Genomic DNA, 17,479 nt, shown 5'->3' with positions numbered 1-17,479 from the left:
AAAAATAAACCCTTATGTACTGTGAAGTCCTCTTAGTTATGTCTCTTTTATTAGTAGTAACTAAATGCAATTTATGAGATGCATACGTAAAGCATTACCAGAAGCAAGTTTCACCCTTCAATGAGTAAATGTATCAAATCTTTTCCTTTAAGAAGAAAATATCTAAAGTAAACGTTGGAAGGAGAATACTCAAATTAAGGCAGAATATTATTAGAATAAAACAGGCAAAGTAAACATAAAATTACAGAACATGAATACACCCTCAAGGAAGCAAAAAATAGCCATGCAAATATACATTAAAGATAGGCTGGGCGCAGTGGCTCACACCTGTAATCCCAGTACTTTGGGAGGCCGAGGTGAGTGGATCACTTGAAGTCAGGAGTTCGAGACCAGCCTGGCCAACATGGCGAAATTCAGGCATGGAGAATTGCTTGAACCCAGGAGGTGGAGGTTGCAGTGAGCAAAGATCATGCCACTGCATTCCCACTTGGGTGACAGAGCGAGACTGTCTCAAAAAAAAAAAAAAAAATTAAGGGAAATTAAGAAAAGAGTAAGCCTGCTAGGCAAAATGACACGAATTCCTCCAACCCTTCTAGACTGCTTCTGCCAACCCTTTTCCAAAGCGACAGGAAAGTGTTTTCAATCCCCAAGGAATCTTCACTAGTCAATAATAGAACCTTTCTACATCTTATTATTTTAAGACTTTTCATCCTTGTATTTTTTAGTTGGCTGTTCTTACTGTCGAATTATTCAAAACAGAGCTTTTTTTGGCCATTTGACCAGAATCTCAAACTCTTGGTGATTTCTTGTGGCATTTGACCTGAAGTTACGTGGCCATTTAATATCGTCACCATAATCCTCTTAAAAGCACATTTTTGGCTGGTTGTGGTGGCTGACACCTGGAATCCCAATACTTTGGGAGGCCAAGCCAGGAGGATCACTTGAGTCCAGGAGTTTGAAACCAGTCTCGGCAACATAGCAAGATCCTGTCTCTACAAAAAAATAATAATAATAAATTAGCCCGGAGTGGTGGCACATGCCTTTACTCCCACCTACTCAGGAGGCTGAGGCAGGAGGATCACTTAAGCCCAGGAATTTGAGGTTACAGTGAGCTATAGTTGTACCAGATGGTGCATTTCAGCCCTGGTGCCAGAGTGAAACCCAGTCTCAAAAAAAAAAAAAAAAAAGCGGGGGGTGGCAATTTTTTTAAGGTAAACTTCCTTTAATCTACATCCAAGGTCATTTCCTCTGTTCAATCTATGCCTTACACTTTTTTTTTTTTTTTTAATGCTGATTTTGAGTTAGGTTCCAGCTAATCTATGCCTTACACTTTTTTTTTTTTTTTTTTTTTGATGCTGATTCTGAGTTAGGTTCCAGCTATTAGACGTATAGTAAAATAACAATTAGGCACAAAACAACCCAGGTACATATTCCCACCCTTCTGGCACTGGAAGCCAAAAATAACACTCAAGTAGAATTTATACTTTGTAGCTGAAAAGCAAATCTATTCCTGAGAGGAATATTGACTAAGAGAATATGGTCAACTCTTAAGATAAGAGTAAGATCTTTATCTTAACAAATAAAGCTCATTGGTTAGATCTATGGATTATCCATTTAATGAATTAAAAACCAAATCCTCAGTTAATTTAATTTAATTCAAAATACTTTGGTTAGCATATATACACACTTCTGTTGAGTTTATTCCTATGTGCGAAATTTCTAGGCCATCAGATATGCATACATTAAATATTAGATACTAACAACAGGTTTGCAAGTATTTATACCAGTTTACATTCCCACAGCAGTGTATAAAATTTTTAGTTGCTCTATAGCCTCATCAATAATTATGGTGGTCACTGATTTTTTTGCTTGCTTGTTTTGCTTTGTTTTAGTACTTCTGGTGAACATGTTGTGGTCTCATAGTTTTAATCTGTGATTATGTTACATACTTTTTTAGTGTGTAATGATGTAAAACATCTTTTTCTTATGCTCATTCAGCATTAAGCTATCTCCTTTAAGAAGAGCCTGTTCAATCTTTTTCCATTTTCCTATTAGATCATCTATCTTTTCCTCTGTTATTTTAGGAGTTCTTTTGATATTCTAGAAATGAGTCCTTTGTAGTATATATGTATCGCAATTATCTTCTATTCTGTGACTTGCATTTTCACGTCCTTAGTGGTGCCTTTTGATGAACAGAAGCTCTTGATTTTAATGAAGAGCAATTTGTCAAATTTTTTCTTTCATGGTTACTGCTTTTTGTCCTAAGAAATCTCTGCCTACGCACTAAGACCATGAAGATTTTTCTCCTATGTTTTCCTTTAAAAGCTTAATTTTTCAGCTTTCACTTTCAAGTCTATGATCGACTTGGAATTAATTTTGTGCATAGTGTGTGGTAGGGGGTCAATTTTCTTTTTTTCCCCATATAAACATCTAATTTTCTCAACATCCTTTATTACAAACACATTCTTTTCTCTCACTGAATTGCAGTGGCACCTTTGTCTTAATCAAGTGACTGTATATGTGTGGGTCTATTCTGCACTCTATATCTTCTTCTTTTGGTCTATTTGTCCATTCTTGTATCATACCACACTGTCTTAATTACTGCCGTTTATTAACATGTCTTGAAATCTGGTAGTATATATATCCTTCAACTTTATTCTCTGGCAAGTATGTCTTTGCTATTCTTGACTCTGAGTTTCCTATAAGCTTAGAATCAGTTTTTCAAGTTCCTCAACCAAACCTTCTGAAATTTTGATAGGGATTGTACTGGATCTATAAATTAATATAGTAAAAACTGACATGTTAACAATATTGAATTGTCAAACCCAAAAACATAGTATAACCCTGAATTTATTTAGACTTATTTATCTCAGTATATTTTGTAGTTTTTTGCAGCAGTCTAATATATCTTTTATTTGACTAATTTCTAATCATTGGCTATTTTTATTTTATTATAAATTAAATAATTCCTAATTAAAATAGTTAATATCTGTTGTCAGCATAAATACAACTGACCTCTATATATTGACTTTAACAAATTCACTTATTAATTACCATAGTTTATCTGTACTCTTTTATTTCCTATATGCAAATTGTGTTATCTACAAATAATGACAATTTCATTATTTCCTCTCTCATCCTTATACATTTTACATCTACTTTTAGGTATTTGTATTCACTAGACTCTCTAGTGAAATGTCGAAAAGAAGTGATGATATTATACATCATTATCTCATTCCTGATCTCAGAGGAAAAGCTTTCAATATTTCACCATTAAATATTATGTTTACTGTAGATTCCTTATAGATACCTTATTATCAGATTAATTACATAGTTGTACCACAACACAGTCACAGAACTGTTGAGCACATCAGTATTCTTTAGAACCAAAAACCTAGAAGCAAACTGAGGATTCATCAACACTAGAATGGATAAATGTGATATATCCATATAATAGAATACTATACAGCAATATAAAAGGATTCTGTACCCAACAACATAGTGATTCTTACAGACATAATGCTCAGTGAAAGGATGTGTGTACCCACTTCATGTAAACCAGTGTCCTTTTGAACCAGGGCACAGCTGTCCTCCTGGGATTCCCCATAGTCCTTAGATCCTTTTGTCTTCCTAGTCCCTTTCCCCATGTATTCTTCTTTCTTGGTTTACTCCCCTCTCTTAGTGACCCATGTTTCTCAATAGTTTTCTTAGAAAATACATGTGGAAATTACATTTTCTGAGATCTTACATATATGAAATATATTTATTCTATATTTTTATGTGATTGGTAGTTGGGCTGGATATAGAATTCTAGATTGGAAATCATTTTGAAGGCATTATCGCAATAGGGTTGCTACTGAGACATTGGAAGAAATTCTAATTCCTGATACTTTGTACAAGACCTGTTTGTTTTCCTCCTCTCTAGAGATATTTAAGATTCTCCCCTTACCCTCAGTGCACTGAATGTCCCAGTAATATGTTCCTTGCAATCTGGAAGAGCCTACCTAGCACATCCTACAATAGGCAACATAGAGCAAATAGCCTAAATTAGGATCTCAACTCAGATTTTTGCCACCTTCTACAGGTATTTAGGAATATACCAACTTCTGATTTTTACTACATTTTTACTAGTCTTGTTTCTTTTGATCATTTCCTGGTTGTAGTAGCTTCTAAGCCCCCTTTCCTTCCTCACAAATCATTGAATTGCAAGGAAAGCAAAACTTTGCAATTACTTTTCACTCCTGCTTTTATTTCCCACAATGTGTTTTCTGTCCAAGTGGTTGTTCCATTTTCTTCCTTTTATCATGTTTTTTAGGGAATTTGGGGAGAGGATGTTATATTAGTTAGGAGTCAGTTGCAAGAGGTAGAAATCAAGCTTGAGCTAGCTTGAGCCAAAAAACAGAGAGGGAGGAATTTACCAGGAGGATATATAATCAAGCCACAGGAAATACAGATTCTATTGGCCTTTAGAAACAACTAGACCAGGGGCTGAACATCATCTAAATCAAGTCTCTACCTCCTGTCTCTGATTTTCTCTGGTATCTTTATTCTTTCCTCTTGAAGTTTTATCTACATAACAAAAAATATGCTCACTAATAACTCCAGAGTTCTACAACTAATGACTTTGACTAGCAAAGCACATCTTAGGTGCCCATTTTTAGATCAATTGACTATAGACAGGGAATTGGGGTCACAGCACAATAATGCCAACTGTGTAGATAGTAGGGGAGGAGGACAGCTCCCTGATTACAGGTGCTGGTGCTCAGCAGGCAATCCCAAAAATGTTTCTTATAATAAACCTTCTTTTCAAGATGTAGGATATAGATGTTGAGGTGATGCTTAATGAAGAAGTATCATTCTTCTCTGAGATACTGTGACCAAATCCTTCAGGTGCCCAAATGATATTTTGGCATCCAGATCCAACTGGACACAATGCATAAAGAATAGACACCCCAGGCCAGGAACTAGGTTAAATCACTAATATCCGTTTTCCAAATTCATATTGAAAACTCAGTAAATACTATATTTGTGATATTAAGTAACTTACTTAGTAAAGACTAGATACAAACATAGAGATTTACCTTAATGGACTTGATTAGCAACTAACCAATGCCCAAATCAGCAGATAATTTCCAAACTTCTGTTTCACTGGCTGTGTAGAGTTGACTCAAAAGGCCTGGATAGAAAAGAGTGTCTATTCCTTAGTGGACAATGAGCTACCTGAATATGTTATAATTTCACACAGGACAACGGAGACCTTCAAAAACTTTAACACGTTAATAAAGGCAGAAGGAATACGATTTTGTGTCACACTTCTTTTACTCATTGTAATTGGAATGCTGGGTTCTTAGATCTTTCTGAATTCTTTTCTGCTTCTCTTAGCATTTCACTCACCTTTTGCTTTGTTCTTGACTCTTAACTATTGCTTTCTCTTTTTTACTGCTAGTTCTCTTCAACTTTTTGTTGAGATGGTTATCTAAGTGAAAAACAGAATTTCTTCTAAAGAAAGCAAAACTCCAACTTGCAGTTGTGAAAAGTATTTTACACTATTTTTGTATAATTACTTTCGTTTTCTGTAGTGGAGCAGCTGAGAAAAATTGCTCTAATTGTGTAATTTTCTGCAACTACTCTGGGACAAAAATCTTGGTAATTGGATTTTTTTTAACTAACAAGTTGTCACAATTGGATAGTTCTTAAACTATTTTGTGCTTATGCTTCAGAAATTTTCAGTGGATGTACAGTATATTTTAAATGTTTTGCATCAGCTCGTGGTCTCAAATTTGATTTATTTTAACTTCAAATTTTAAAATAGATTGACAACTCTGATTATACATTGTCTTCACTAAACGGACCTTTGCTAAGTTTCCTAGCATGTTCGTCCCCACCCCACTCTCCTGTTGCCATGGGAGCCGAAATCCTGGCATGTGCAGCTCCAGCTCCCGAGTGGCTCTGTTTCCCAGAGTGCTTTGCTGTTACTATGGAAATGACTGCCCATTAATCTTGCTGTCCTTTTACTACCGAAGCACCTTTAACTGTCTCAAGCAATCAAGTGATGTTACCTACAGCAGGAAAAGGACGGAGAAGACTGCTTCCCATCCTACAACTGCAGCACTGATTTTAATCAAGATTTAATCAAGGAGCAGAAGGAACTAAAGCTACTCTAACAGCTTTTTTAAAAATATACAAAGCAGGATCCTTCTTGATATGTAGGCAGGTGCCCTTGTTCATTCCCTTGTTTGAGACCTCTGAGAAAACATACTATGTATTTTTAAAGCTACATTTGTGTTTCATAGATATTGCAAAACACCACAATGGAATCAAGACAAGCGACCACACATTTTTACTGATGAAAAGAATGTAATGCTTACTACATATTTTCTGAAGAATGTGTTTTTAGGAATAGTCATGAAAACTACCCCCCAAAAAATCGGCCTGCTGACTTAAATGAAACCTTATCATCCTATGGAACTTGAGGAGTGGTAAACATGAGTCAAGAGAAAATTAGTTAATGAGTTAAAGATACTTGCATAAACTTTGCATTTTTCTTCTGTTACAGGTTAGGCATCTATGAAATTTTAAATTTGACTGTATGGTAATTTGTGCAAAATGAAAATAGGACTTATTGGTAATTCTAGAAGAATTTTCCAAGTCACCTGAAAAAGGAAGAGTGTTGAAAACAAATCTTGGCTGGCCCACCCTGAATCTGAGAGCATCACTGGAAAGATTAGACTGGTTCTGAAAAATGACAGGTGCCCAATAGCTGATTTTGGAAAATAGGAACATTTAAGTGGTATGGGGCATGTGGGGGAAGGATCTAGTTGATGCCGGCAGCACAACAAGAGGCTGCTTTTGCTCTGAAAATAATCAAATGTTATTGATGTTGGGTGAGGGAGAAGAGAGAAGAATCTTGGTAGGGAAATCAGCACAAAAGACTAGGAGTATCCCTTCCTTTCTAAAGAGTCATAGAAGGCCAGATGCAGTGGCTCATGCCTGTAATCCCAGCACTTTGGGAGGCCGAGGCAGACAGATCACTTGAGGCCAAGAGATTGAGACCATCCTGGTCAACATGGTGAAACACTGTCTCTACTAAAAATACAAAAATTAGCTGGGCATGGTGGCAGGCGCCTGTAATCCCAGCTACTCTGGAGGCTGAGACAGGAGAATGCTTGAACCCAGCAGGTGGAGGTTGCAGTGAGCTGAGATGGCACCATTGTGCTCCAGCCTGGGCAGCAGAGCAAGACTCTGCTTCAAAATAAAATAATAAAATAAAATAAAATAAGCCACAGAAGAGGAGCGATCATGACTTTGAGCAATCTAAACAAGGTTGCCTATTGCTTTGGCCCTCTGCCCTGCTGGAAGGAAGAAAGGGAGGGAAGGGGGGAGAAGGGAAGAGAGGAGGGAGGGAGGAAGAGAAGGAAGGAAGAAAGAAAGAGAGGGAGGAAGGGAGAAGGGAAGGAGAGAGGGAAAGAAGGAAGGAAGGGAGGAAGGGAGGAAATTTTAGGAGATTTGTTCGAATGTCTGATAGGAAAGAATGTATGTCCATAAATTCACCACTTATACAAAGGTTAGGAAAAATCTTCCCAGAATAACAGATCATGGAGATAGATTAAAATGAGAGAAGAAAAATCAGATTGGTAGGCTTTTTTGAAAACAATTTAAAAAAATGTAAAGTGAAAGCTTTTAGCATTTGAACATCATACTGTCATCAGTCAGCAGCCTGATTGGTTAAGCCTGAGTGATCTCTCATCCGCTCAATGGTATGTTTCTACCCTGTTTTGGATTAGTTTCCTAGGATTGCTGTAACAAAGTACCACAAACAGGGTGTCTTACAACAACAGAAATTTATTGGCTCACAGTTTTGGAAGTTAGAAGTCTGAAATCCAGATATGCACAGGGCCGTGCTGCCTCTGAAACCTGTAGGAGAGAATCCTTCCTTGCTCCTTTAGTTGATGGTATTTGCCAGCAGCCATTGGCATTGCTTGGCTTGGAGACGCATCACTCCAATCTCTGCCCCCATTATCACATGGCTGACTTCTCTTGTGTTTCTCCACATCTTCTTCCCTCTGTGTATTCCTGTGTCCAAATTTCCCTCTACCAATAAATACACAAGCCACATGGGATTAAAAGCCCATCCTACTCCAACATGATTTTAGTTTCACTAACTATATCTGCAGCCACCCTATTTCCAAATAAGATCATATTCTGAGGTACAGGTGATTGGACTCCAGTATATCTTTTAGGGGGGCACAATTCATCCCATTTCATAAAGATTATCAGGAGATAATCTTATTTCATAAAGCACCTTATTTCATAAAGATTATCAGAAGAGTTATACAGAAAAGCTAGCAAACAATTATAGAAGTCAGCTATTGAATATCTTAATTGCTTTTGGCCACCTGAATTCCTTCAGTTTGTTGGGGTACAAGTTAATAGAGTCATGTTTATTAAAGCTTAATTTAGTTTCACATCCAGGAGGCTACCCATGAGATGATGATGATGATGGGGATGGTGACGATGGTGATCATTACGCTTACTGAGTGCTCATTATTAGCCAGGTGGTATTCTAAATTCTTTACATGTATTAATTCATTTATTCCTTATGAACACCCATGAGGAAGCTTCCTATTATTTTCCCCATTTTACAGATAAGAAAAGTGAGCACAGAGAGGTTTGATGAAGCATGTCAGCCCACAGAATTTCCACTACAGCATCTCTGTAAGTACAGCCTCTTACTCTGAAGACCTCGACATGATCACACTGTGATATGGTTTGGCTCTGTATCCCCACCCAAATCTCACCTTGGATTGTAATAATCTCCACTTGTCAAGGGTGGGACCAGGTAGGGACAATGGAATCATGGGGGGCAGTTTCACCCATGCTGTTCTCGTGATAGTGAGTTTTCACAAGATCTGGTGGTTTTATAAGGAGCTTCCCCCTCTTTGCTCAGCACTCATTTTCTCTCCTGCTGCCCTGTGAAGAGGTACTGTCCACCATGATTGTAAGTTTCCTTGGACCTCCCCAGCCATGTAGAACTGAGTCAATTAAACCTCTTTTCTTTATCAATTACCCAGTGTTGGGTATTTCTTCATAGCGGCATGAAAACAACTAATACACACTGAAACCGAGAGTTTCCTGACTTAGAGAACAATTTTCACCCACAAAAACCCCCTAAAAATTAGTGCAGGATGGAACTACCTAGATGGTCTTTTGTATCTTTACATCAGCCCCCATTTCCCTTCCCATATGAAAATGAATATGTACACACCTGCCTACACGTGAGGCAATACACCAAGCATCTTGACTTACACAGGCTGAGCCTCAGATGCTATCTCATTTTTATACCTGTAGAATGGATCCACTTCATACTAAATTTTTGAGTATTTTTAGATATGGGACTGTGAATTCCTTCCCCAGCAGGAAAAAAAAAAATCTACGTTACTAGCCTAGGAACAATACATTTAAAAGTGTGTATTGTTGTGGATTATTTATCTATTGAAGATCCAGAGTGATTTATAGCAATTAAGATATCAAGAGAGACAGATATCATTCTCTTGAGATTTCTTGGATGAATTAGAGGAGCATCCTGATTTCATTTGTCTGTCCATGTATTTAATTAGTTCCACCAGGCAACAAAACAAATCCTTTATTGTATACTCATCAGATCTTCAATGTCCTAGGATGACTTTGTGTAAAAACAGCCATCTTCAAAAATACAAAATTATATAAACACACTTGTCTGAGCCTGAATGTTAGGAACAGAAACTCATGCGTAATGTAAAAGTTTTTTCATAAAATTTAAAAGTTTAACATCATGTGCATTCGATCGTAATTAAATAAGTTCATAAATTATGCAGAAAGCCACCAAATAATATCCAGAAAGATCAGCCAGGAAGGAATATCAACCATGAGACCCAACCCCCTTTTCCTCTTTTACCCTCAAACTTGCTCTTTTAGGAAAAGGAGGCTGATTGACTAGTAGTGATCTCAACCTTAACTTGACCCATCTCTTTCCCTGGCATCTTGCAACTTATGGTAGCAATAAATAAGTATCCACACTTGCTCATATTCTGTCTCTGTCTCTGTCTGTCTGTCTCTCTCTCTCTCTGTCTCACACACACACACACACACACACACACACACACTAAATAACCAAACACACCTGCCCTTGTACAAATACCCTGATACAGACTCACACATGTAGAGGAGTATATTTTCAGGTAACAACAACAAAAAAATGGTGCTCCTGAACTTAACATGGAAATAATGTCCACAATTGCAATTGCAGATAATCTTAGAAAGCTAAAAAATTGGAAATTGAAAACAATTCATCCATTTCTCAGACCAGGCCTGAATAAATCTCTATAAACCTAAGTAATATTTAGTCTCATCTTCAAGGGTTTGATGCCTGAATTTCCTTTTTATCCATAACGTGAGAGTCTTGTTAAATTAAGACTACCTTTTTTTTTTTTTTTTTCTTTTTGAGACGGGTTCTCACTCTATCACCCAAGCTGGAGTGCAGTGGTACAACCTCAGCTCACCGCAGTCTCAACCTCCCCAGGCTCAGGTGATTCTCCCACCTCAGCTTCCCGAGTAACTGGGACTACAAGGCGTGTACCACCACACCCAGCTAAATCTCCACCCTTCTTGATGGGGAAAACCATCATACAGCATTTCTGGGTTGGAAGCCCCTTATAGATTCCTCCTTGTCCCTTCCCTTCCACCTTTATCTCTCACTGCACAGCTTGCAAATAATAAAGTTTCTCAATTACCTCAAATTTCTAATTGACCTCAAGTAGCCCAGCCCTAATCTAATTTTACTCATCTCCTATTCAAAGATACCCATTCCTTATAATAAATACACAATCTCTGAGTAAATTATAAACATTTCATGCTTAAAAGTGATGGCGGTCAGAATCAAGAACCTTAATGGAAGGGCAAAATATGGAAGAAAGTCATTAGATTATAGAGAAAAAGAAAACCATCTTTTCCCTATCATTTTTCATTTTTTCATCTAAAGCAGGAGTTCTCAAATAATGCTCTATAGTATTTTAAATAATGCTAATATATATCAGAATTTCAACTTTTAGGGATAGAAAACCCCACTACAGTGGCTTAAATGAATAAGGAATTTATTGTCTCAATATTTTTTAAATTTCTTTTTCTTTTTTTCTTTAGCAACAAGGTCTCCCTTTGTCACCCAGGCTGGAGTGCCATGGTGTGAGTATAGCTCACTGCAGCCTCGAACTCCTGGGCTCAAGTAATCTTTCCATGTTGGCCTCCCAAGGCACTGGGATTACAGATGCACATCACCACACCCAGCTCTTGCCTCAATGAACAAGAAGCCCTGGAGCAGTCAACCCAGCCTAGGCAAGACTTGTACAGGGATGCAGTGCTGCAATTATCACCCTGATTTCACCTATCATTCTGCTCCAACCTTCTTGTAGCCGACGATTTTGGTGTCCCATATCTGTAATTTCAGCCACAGTTGTAGTGGGCAGTTTCATGTGAGCTCATGACAGAATCTTGTTTCAAAAATAAGCCACATGGCTTTCTAGTTTCTGCCTCAGGCCTTTCTTCAACTCTGAGAGGAACTTCTTAATCTTCATGCATGCACTATGTGCAGGGAGGTAAAGCCCCCAGGAGCAACCAACAGTCAGAGAGGAGCGACTGGACTGGCAATTCTAGGGGGGAATTCTGTATGTTTCTTGGGGGTCCTGGTAGAACCTAATCCTATTAGTTACAGCATTGACCTCAATAAATGCACCCTGATATTGGCTTTTCCTCCTTTTCTGCCTCACTCTATTTGCTCAAATTTGCTTCTGGGATTACCTACCAAATAAACTACCTGAACTCAAAGTTCTTTTCTCAGGCTCTGTTTCTGGGGGAACAGGAAATAAATTGCTACTGAAATTGGACCCAGAGAAGCAGAGTTTGAGGATTGGAATTCTTCGTTTTTTTAGTTTGTTTTTTTTTTAATTATTATTATACTTTAAGTTCTAGGGTACATGTGCATAATGTGCAGGTTTGTTACATATGTATACTTGTGCCATGTTGCTGTTCTTGAACTGGATCATTCACAGGTGTGTAGCCACAGGACCCAATGCTAGTGGTATGTGGGGTAGAAATAAGCTGTAGCAGAGTGTAATCTGCCAATTATGAAGAGTCTCACCTGTTGTGGATTGGAATAAGAACCAGGTGGAAGGGAAAGCATTTGGTGATGCAGAAGCCCTACACTTAAATGGGGGCAGTGGTAATAACAAAGATTGTGGAGTTGGCTGGGTTTTGTTACCTGACTTGGAAGCCTTAAAGAAAGATAATGACAGATTTGAGAAGCCAATTACTAACTTAGGGCTTGCTGAGAAAGCCAAAAGGCCTCCATGGCAGCACTTTAAGGGTTCATCTGCTGCAACTGGATGGTTCACTAAGCTAAAATCAGGTTCAGGTTTTGATTGTATGAGTTCAGCATTGACAGGTCTTCCATGCAAATGTCAGGATCCTGAGAGAGAAGTGGGAATCTGAGACCTTGGAAGGGGAGGTTGGAGCACCTGAATAACAGGGCAGCTCCCCACCAGATTCCCCTGAAATCAAGTGTCTCTGCCCCTTGCTAGAGGAAAGCAATTGCACCTTGCCTGGAAAATATGCAAAGCTTCACCTGGGATGAATGCTTTGCAAAATTATGTTTGTCCTCCTTAAGATGAGTCCCTGCCTCCCCTCACTGCTTCTGGACCAATAACTGGTCACACAGCCCCAGCAGAGAAATAGTCTCAGCTGTGGAAAGAAACACCTTGCTCATCAAGACAACTGCAAGACCACCCGGAGCCAGGGGAACATGTGTGAGAAGGGAACTTAAGATTTTCAGGGAGGGGAGGGAAGACAAGGAGAGGGGTGTAAATATAAAACTGAAAGAGAGGTTATAGACACAGGAGCACTCTTACTATGCCTTTTTTTTTTTTTTTTTTTTTCTTTTAGAGGCAGAGAGTGATGAGACTTTTTTTTTTTTTTTTTTTTAAACAGTCTGGCTCTATCACCCAGATTGGAGTGCTGTGGTGTGATCTCAGCTCACTGCAGCCTCAACCTCCCTGGGCTCCTGCCATCCTCCCACCTCAGTCTCCCAAGTAGATGGGACTACAGGTATGCACCACCATGCCCAGCTAATTTTTAAATTTTTGTAGAAGTGGGGTTTCGCCATGTTGCCCAGGCTGGTCTCCAACTCCTGAACTCAAGCAATCCACCCACCTCAGCCTCCCAAAGTGCTGGGATTACAGGTGTGAGCCACCATGTTCGGTCATGCCTCTGATCTTAATAACCACTGAGTTGGCTCCTTAAAGCTTAGAGATGATATGGCCTGTAAGTAAAATGAAATGCCAAAACTGCCTTTCAGAGTATTGAGGAAAGTGTTAGTTCTGTCCCTCTAAAGAACCCTGGCTAATACAGATTTTGGTACCAGGAGTGGTTCTAGAAGAACAGAATATTAAGGATGGAGTTCTTTCATTGGTTTTGGAGTTTCTGGAGTTGGCTGCTTAATATGATTAGACCCCAAAATGCTAAGAACCCTCTTTTTTTTTTTTTTTTTTTTTTTTTTTTTTGAGATGGAGTCTCTCCCTTTCACTCAGGCTGGAGTGCAATGGTGCGATCTTGGCTCACTGCAACCCCCGCCTCCCGGGTTCAAACAATTCTCCTGCCTCAGCCTCCCAAGTAGCTGGGATTACAGGCACCTGCCACTATGCCCAGCTAATTTTTGTATTTTTAGTAGAGACAGCGTTTCACCATGTTGGCCAGTCTGGTCTCAAACTCCTGACCTTGTGATCCTCCCGCCTCGGCCTCCCAAAGTGCTGGGATTACAGGTGTGAGCCACTGTGCCTGGCCCAGTACTCTACTTCTAATAGTTGGCATAAACTGTCTAGAAAGTTATGCAAAATAAATGCATTTGACATTCCTCATTCCCCGCTTGTGAGAGGCAAGGAGTTTAGTGACTCTATAGATAATACCTTTGACCATATGTGGAGAACCAAGGAACATAATGAAGATGGTTGGTTGCTCCTAAGTTCAGTGGAAAAAGGGACGAAAGAAAATGATGAACTCAGGGATTCTGTCTCCTGGCTTCAGAAGCAGATACTGAGCCTCAAATCTGCTAAGATTGCCCTTAGTGAGAGTCTTATCTCCTGTAGAGAAAAAGCTGAAATTGTGGAAAAACAGATACAAGCTCCTATGTGAGTGGCTGACCTGCAACAAAAGGTGCATGCACAGCCTCACCAAGTGTCTACTTGCTAAGGGCATTGATTAGAAAAGAACGAGGCCCTGCAACTGGAATGGGGACATATGGGAGTACCATGATGAAGCTGGGGACACTGAGTACGTCAACTCTGATGAACCTTTTTTGCCAGAAGGAACAGCTTCCCTATCCCCAGTAGTGGCAACATCCCCTCCCCAACCCACACTGCCATCGGCCTTTCCAACTTTCAGGAGATAAACCCTGTGCTGCCTGAGGCAACAGTGATGGCCTCCCATGAGGTAGTTGCCAGGCAAAATAATGTTGATTCTCCTCAGAAGCCACCCCCAACACCCCCATTTGCTTCTAGACCTATAACTAGACTAAAGTCCTGGTGGGCCCCTAGAGGTGAGGTTGAGAGTGTGACCCATGAGGAGATGTGCCACACTCAAAAAGAACTGTTTGAGTTCTCTATATAAACAGCAATCTGGACAACAGGCATGGGAATGGATATTAAGGGTATGCGATAATGGTGGAAGGAATATAGAGTTGGATCAGGCTGAATTTATTTGGGCCCACTAAGTAGGGACTCTGCATTTAATGTTGCAGCTTGGGGAGTTAAAAAAGGTTCTAATAGTTGATTTACTTGGTTAGCTGAAATATGGGTTAAAAGATGGCCCACTGTGAGTGAGCTGGAAATGCCTGATCTCCCTTGGTTTAATGTAGAGGAAGAGATCCAAAGGCTTAGGGAGATTGGGATGATGGAATGGATTAGTTACTTTAGACCTATTCATCCCAGCTGGGAGGGTCCAGAAGATATACCCTTGACCAATGCTTTGTGAAATAGATTTGTGAGGGCAGCTCCTGCATCTTTGAAGAGCCCTGTAATTACTCTTCTCTGTATGTCAGATCTAACAGTGGAAACCACAGTCACTCAACTACAAAACTTAAATACAACAGCAATAATTGAATCCTGAGGTGGCAGGGGCCAAGTGGCAGCACTCAACAGTCAAAGGCAAGCTGGGCGTACCTACTGTAATAGACAGCAGAGGCAAAGCAGCAATCAGAATAGTCTGACACGTGTAGAGCTGTGGCATTGGCTAATTAGTCACAGTGTTCCTAGAAGTGAAATTGATAGGAAGCCTGCTGCATTCCTACTTAATTTATACAAGCAGAAAACTTACAGGTCAAATGGACAAAAGAATAATTTGAATTATAAAACCGGAGAATCACAGCCCCGCCCCTCAATCAGTTTCTAGACTTGAGCCAGTTTACAGACCCAGAAGCCCTTGAATAAACGGGAATTGGGTCCCCTGGAGGGAGGACCCTACTACATTACTGACAATTTGTGCAGTGAATCTTTCTGCCATCTTTCCCTAAGGAGACTTCTGGCTTTGTACCAACGTAACTGTTCATTGGAGAAAGAAATGATCAGACATTTCGGGGCTGGCTCTGAGCTGATGTTAATTCCAGGAAATCCAAAATGTCATGGTAGTCCTCCAGTTAAAGTAGGGGCTTATGGAGGTCAGGTAATTGATGGAGCTTTAGCTCAGTTCTGACTTACAGTGGGTCCAGTGGGTCTCTGTTCTCATCCTGTGGTAATTTCCCCAGTGCCAGAATGCATAATTTGCATAGACATACTTAGCAGCTGGCAGAACTGCCACACTGGCTCCCTGACGGGTTAGGTGAGAGCTACTATGGTAGGAAAGGTCAAATTAAAGCCATTAAGGTTGCCTGTACCTAGAAAAATAGTAAATGAAAAACAATATCGCATCCCTGGAGGGACTGCAGAGATTAGTGCCCATCAAGGGCTTGAAAGACACAGGGGTGGTGATTCCCACCACATCCCTGTTCAACTCTCCCATTTGGCCTGTGCAGAAGATGAATGGATCTTGGAGGATCCATTCACCCAAGTGGATTATTATAAGCTTAACCAAGTGGTGACTCCAACTGCAGCTGCTGTACCAGACGTGGTTGATTGCTTGAGCAAATTAACACACCTCCTGGTACCTGGTATGCAGCCATTGACTTGGCAAATGCCTTTTTCTCCATTCCTGTCCATAAGGCCCACCAGAAGCAATCTGCCTTCATCTGGCAAGGCCAACAATACACCTTCACTGTCCTACTTCAGGGGTATATCAACTCTCTAGCTTTGTGTCATAATTTTATTCGGAGAGACCTTGGTTGCTTTTTGCTTCTGCAAGATATCACACTGATCTATTACATTGATGACATTATGCTGATTGGATCCAGTGAGCAAGAAGTAGCAAACACACTGGACTTATTAGTGATACATTTGAGTGGCAGAGGATGAGAAATAAATCTGACTAAAATTCAGGGACCTTCTACCTCAGTAAAATTTCTAGGGGTCCAGTGGTGTGGGGCCTGTTAAGATATTCCTTCTAAGGTGAAGAATATGTTGCTGCATTTGACCCCTCCTACAACTAAGAAAGAGGCACAACACCTAGAAGGCCTATTTAGATTTTGAAGGCAACATTCCTCACTGGGGCGTGTTACTCCACCCATTTATTGAGTGACCTGAAAGGCTGCCTGTTTTGACTGGGATCCAGAACAGGAGAAGTCTCTGCCACAGGTCCAGGCTGCCATGCAAGCTGCTCTGCCACTTGGGCCATATGACCCAGCAGATCCAATGGTGCTTGAGGTGTCAGTGGCAGATAGGGATGCTGTTTGGAGCCTTTGGCAGGCCCCCTATAGGTGAATCATAGCAGAGGCCTCTGGGATTTTGGAGCAAGGCCCTGCCATTTTCTGCAGATAACGACTCTCCTTTTGAGAGACAGCTCTTGGCCTGTTACTGGGCTTTGGTGGAACCTGAACATTTAACTATGGGTCATCAAGTCACCATGCAATCTGTACTGCCTATCATGAACTGGGTGCTTTCTGACCCATCTAGCCATAAAGTGGGTCATGCACAGTAGCATTCTATCACCAAATGGAAGTGGTATATACGTGATCCGGCTTGAGCAGGTCCTGAAGGCACAAGTAAGTTACATGAGGAAGTGGCTCAAATGCCCAAGGTCTCCACTCCTGTCACCCCGCCTTCTCTCCCCCGGCCTGCACCAATGGCCTCATGGGGAGTTCCCTATGATCAGCTGACAGAGGAAGAGAAGATTAGGGCCTGGTTCACAGGTGATTCTGCAGGATATGCAAGCACCGCTCGAAAGTGGACGGCTGGCCGGGCGCAGTGGCTCACGCCTATAATCCCAGCACTTTGGGAGGCCGAGACGGGCGGATCACGAGGTCAGGAGATCG

Source organism: Macaca nemestrina, chromosome 6 (assembly GCF_043159975.1).
Source record: "Macaca nemestrina isolate mMacNem1 chromosome 6, mMacNem.hap1, whole genome shotgun sequence".
NCBI classification, from domain to species: Eukaryota; Metazoa; Chordata; class Mammalia; order Primates; family Cercopithecidae; genus Macaca; species Macaca nemestrina.
The sequence above is the reverse complement of the archived record's forward strand: the minus strand, read 5'-3'. Positions refer to the sequence as shown.